Source organism: Hylobates moloch, unplaced genomic scaffold, assembly GCF_009828535.3.
Source record: "Hylobates moloch isolate HMO894 unplaced genomic scaffold, HMol_V3 SCAFFOLD_1, whole genome shotgun sequence".
Classification (NCBI taxonomy): Eukaryota; Metazoa; Chordata; class Mammalia; order Primates; family Hylobatidae; genus Hylobates; species Hylobates moloch.
The window spans coordinates 216,259,683-216,264,683 of record NW_026652276.1 but is presented as its reverse complement, the minus strand read 5'-3'; the positions used below and the strand labels follow the sequence as shown (position 1 = coordinate 216,264,683).

Here is a 5,001-nt window from a genome sequence, read left to right as displayed (position 1 = left end):
GGGCCTTCTGTTGGCTGGACAGAATGTTGCATTCTTCTAGTTCCAGCCTTTCCCAGTTAATTGAGTTCCACCTTCAGAAAGGTGCCGACTAGTGCTTTTGAATTCAAAGATTTATACAATGGGGCCCGAGTCTCTGTTGCTGGATTTAGATTATACTGTGAGGTTATGGCTGCCCTAGGGGATGGGGACTAAATCACTTGCTTGTGGATCTTATGTATCTTTCCTGGGTAATTGTTTTTCTTTTCCTGAATATGACTATTTCCCTGTAATCAACACATTTTGTTTATCAGGCCGTTCCTCATTTGAATGTCTTTCTGACATCACTCGAGACACAATTGACATCTCTGATTTAGACTTATTTGCTTATTAATTAGTGGTCTAACCCCAAACAATGCCCAGTGGTGGACTGCTCAGTAACGGTCTTTCAAAGGGAGAGTGGTTGAGTAGCTGCCTTGGGCCACATCTGCACCAAAAGCCCCATTGGCAGTTCTGGACACCTGTCTTTTGCAGGGTCAGTCCTCATTCAGTGTAGACTCCATCACCAACACTTCCCATAGCTCAGGAGCACTGTGCCTGTGAGGATGCAATAGACCAATCTGAGCCCTAACTTGTGAATTTCAGCTAGAACCTTCTGTTACTCTTCTCTACTTTCAACAACGGCCTTTTTGCATGTGCCTGTACTCTGACATATAGTCCAAAAGTACACCCAGATGTAAGTAGACTCAATCACCTCATCAAATTCCTGTCCTTCCTTTTTATCTCAGGGTGGACCCAGAGTTAACATGGCATTTCAAGCTTTAAAGAACTGTTCCATGGAGCTCCAGACCAAGATATACCTAAGGCCTTCACCTGTCAAGCTGGTGGGGCCTGGAGTTTTGCCAGGTCGGTAGTCCAGTCTCAGAGTGGTATGTGCTGCACTACTTTTTCCAAATCAGGAAGTTCTTCAGTGAAGTCTATTCATATCGTGTCATCAATAGAATGAATCACAGCACACATGCGGTTTGTGGGCTTGTGGGGTTTCTTGTTTTTGTTGCTTTTTCCTGTCCCCCGGGAAGCCTATACTTGGCTTTGGTAAATTCAAATTAAAACTGGGCATCTGCTCTGTTAGATTCCAGGGCAGGGTTTCCCTACACCCAGCCCCACTGAGAACTACGATTCCTTATGTAAGAATCTGTTGCCTTCCTACTTCCCAAGAAATAAGATCTGACAAATTAATTCGTCTTTACTCCTAGTTAAGCCCTTCTGCTGCTCAAATCCTTCCTGTGTTTTAATGCAATGTCTGCCTCTATCACTGCAATGGAACAACTAAAAAAACTTCAGTATGGCCGGGTGTGTTGGCTCATGCTTATAATCCCAGCACTTTGGGAGGCTGAGGTGGGCAGATCACCTGAGGTCAGGAGTTCGAGATCAGCCTGGCCAACATGATGAAACCCCATCTATACTAAAAATACAAAAATTAGCCAGGTGTGGTGGCGCACACCTGTAGTCCCAACTACTCGGGAGGCTGAGACAGGAGAATCACTTGAACCCGAGAGGCGAAGGTTGCAGTGAGCCGAGATTGTGCCATTGCACTCCAGCCTGGGCAGCAGAGCAAGACTGTCTAAAAATGCAAAACCAGAAAACTTCAGTGCATTGAGAAGCAGTTGCCTTGTGTTTTGAGGGTAGTGGACAATAGTTATGGAAAGGAATGTTCCTGGGGCCTGAACAGTATCAGCAGTGAGAGTGGATGTTTAGGGATTTGGGTCATGCCCTGCTAGCACTGAGGACTAGATTCCAAGTGACAGAGCCATTATTATTTTCTTTAATACATTTGCTGTTTACTTTTGTGCTTGTGTTAGGTAGAGTCCTCTAAAGCAGGAGTTTGTAAAATATGGCTCTTGGAGCAAATCCAGCCTGTGACCTGTTTTTTTTTTTTTTTTTTTTATGGCCCATGAACTAAGAATGTTTTTAAAGGTTGTTTTACAAAAAGATCGTGCATCAGAAACTACATGTAGCCTACAAATTCTAAAATATTTACTATCTGGCCTTTTACGGAAAAAGTTTGCCAATCGTTGCTCTGAAACACAGGGCCCAGGTCTAAGGGTGTCATCTTCACCCACACTGCCCCCAAGTGTCCAACACAGTGAGCTACAAACCTAGGGTCTTATCTGTGGTATTTTAGCTCCCTCTGCTGGGCCAATGTTTTTCACCAGTACTGTAAACACGAGAAAGTTCTTGCTAATTTCAACTTCATCTTATTAATTGATGATTGATTGGTTTTATTCACCGAGTCAGCCTATTGGAAGGGAAGATAGATTCCCCATGTTTCACTAAGTTATACTGATCCACACACATGTCGAGGCTTCAAACCACTGACCGTCAGCCGACCAATTGTACAGCACAATACTGCCACAGATGAAAGTGACAGCAATATGGAACCAATAGGAACATCATTACTCATTGGGATGCAAGAAGTAGTGGAGAGGGAAAAGTGAATGATGATTCTGTTTTGCGGGAATGGTGCTTGCAGAAAAAGTAGAAAACCATGGGAAGAAACGGCAAATTCAGTTTTCAACACCTTAGACCAATTTAAACTTCATCCTCCAGTATCAGGGTAGTTTAAGCTAACATAGAACCCACAAACATTACCAACACCTGAAAATGCTGGATGAACTGTTATTAAATCCAGAACCAAGTTCAAAATCAAGAGGGGAAAACCTTACTCTCTAGAAACAAAGATGGGAATTACAGCCAGGATCATGGGGCTTATTGATGGTTGGGTAAAGAATCAGACCCAAATATAGGACCAAAGGCTAGGAGCTTGGGTTGTAATGATCACCTGGGATCTGGAAGAGCACCCACTTCAGTGAATGGGGGAAATAATAATCCTACCATCCCAGGGAATAAACAAGGAAACTTTTATTCTTCCTAGAAGTCTGCGGGAAGTGTTAGAATATGGAATTGAATGAAAAATAAGGATTCCAACTCTACAACACGTGAACACATATGGGTGTGGTGGAAACATCTGCAAGCTCAGAAATTAAAGCTAAAACTGGTCCTGTCAATAAAATACCTGTGGTTCTCACAGAAGAAAATGTACAATTATTCTTTGGGGATATTTCCACATTCTAAAGCACGTAAGACATGGGGAAAAAAAACAATTCCCCCGAAGAAGAGTTCACAGACATAAATTTTGTTATTTCACACCAGGTAATAATGTATTATGAGAGAGAATCAGTAGAATCAAGAGCTAATAGAACAATTTAAAAGATGATAGTAAATCAATATGTTTAAAATAAAGAGAGTCAAGAAGCAATAGAAACCATAATCTAGAAGATAAAATGAAACAAGAACAAGGAAATTTGAACGTAGAACCAAATACAAGTTTAGTAATAAAAATAAATAAAGTCACTGCAATTTAAAAATGTATTTAATGAGTTAAACAGCATTTAGACACAGCTAAAGAGATATTCATGAACTGAAAGATTATCTAAGGAAATAATCCAGAATGCAGCACTGAGAGATAAAAAGATGGGAAATGTGAAATAGAGGATGGGAAATATGAAACAGAAGTTAAGAAATGTGAAGCTAGACTGAGAAGTCCAACATGTTTCTAATAGGAATTCCTGAAGGTGATAATGAGAAAATGGAAAAGTGATAGTATTAGAAGTGATATAATGGCTAATAATAGTTTGGAGCAGATGAAAAATATGAATATTTAGATTTTAAAAGCACATGTAGTCCCAAGTGTAATAAACAATTAAATCTACAATTAGATATAATGAAACTGCAATACAAGCATAAAGAGAAAAATCTTAAAAGTAATAAGAAAGAAAAAAAATACCTACAAATGAATAGCAATTGGACAGTTAGCAGCCTTCTCACTAGCAAAGGTAGAGGCTGGAAGACAATGGAATATTTTCAAAATGTTAAGAGAAAATATTATCATCCTAGAATTCTATCCCACTGTAGAATCCCACATCAGGCAACACTGATAGCAAAATAAAGACATTTTCAGGTAAACAAAGACTAAGAGTTTATCAGTCACAGACCCTTACTGAAATAATTATTAAAACTTCAGGAAAAAGGAAATGGAATCTTGAATGAAAGAGTGGTGGAAAAGAAGCTATAAGTGAGCAGAGGAACATATGGGTAGAAAACATAGGTGGGTTAGTCAGCTTGGACTGCCACAACACAATACTATAGCTGGGTGCAGTGCCTGTATATGTCTGTAGTCCCAGCTACTTCATAGGCTAAGGCCGGAAGATTGCTTGAGTCCAGGAGTTCGAGGCCAGCCTGGGCAACATAGTGAGACCCTGTCTTCACAAAACAAAAACAAAAACCAACCATAGACTGGGTGGCTTGAACAACTGAAATTTATTTTTTCACAGTACTGGAGGCTGGAAGTCTGAGATCTGGATGCCAGCATGGTCAGCTTCTGGGGGGTGCTCCTTTCCTGGCTTGCAGATGGCCACCTTCTAGCTTGTCCTCACAAAGACTTTCCTTGGTACATGCAGAGAGAGAGAGGAGAGAAGACAGAGAAAAATCTCTTCTCTTTATAAGGGTACTAAGCCCATGAAAGGGGCTTTTCCCTTATGTATTAGTCTGTTTTCATGTGCTGATAAAGACATACCTAAGACTGGGTAATTCATAAAGAAAAAGAAGTTTAATGGACTCACACAGTTCCAGGTGGCTGGGGAAGCCTCACAACCATGGTGGAAGGTGAAAGGCACGTCTTACATGGCAGCAGACGAGAGAATGAGAGCTAAGTGAAAAGGGAAACCCTTTATAAAATCATCAGATCTTGTGAGACTTATTTACTACCATGAGAACAGTACGGGTGAAACCACCATGATTCGGTTTTCCCACCGGGTCCCTCCCACAACATGTGAGAATTATAGGAGCTATAATTCAAGATGAGATTTGGGTGGGGACACAGCCAAACCACATCACCTTATGACCTCATCTAAACCTAGTTTCTTCCCAAAGGCTCCATCTTCAAACACCATCATATGAATTTTG

The 5,001-nt window shown here is 40.8% G+C and overlaps 1 long non-coding RNA gene across 1 annotated transcript; it reads right to left on the bottom strand.

The window, feature by feature from the left end:
• Positions 1 to 4,337: 4,337 nt before the first annotated feature.
• On the bottom strand, positions 4,338 to 4,737 carry LOC131383001 (uncharacterized). The gene is made up of 2 exons (XR_009212652.1): positions 4,661 to 4,737; positions 4,338 to 4,482 (listed from the first exon to the last, which is right to left on the bottom strand). It is a non-coding gene; the product is annotated as an uncharacterized LOC131383001 (long non-coding RNA).
• Positions 4,738 to 5,001: the final 264 nt, after the last annotated feature.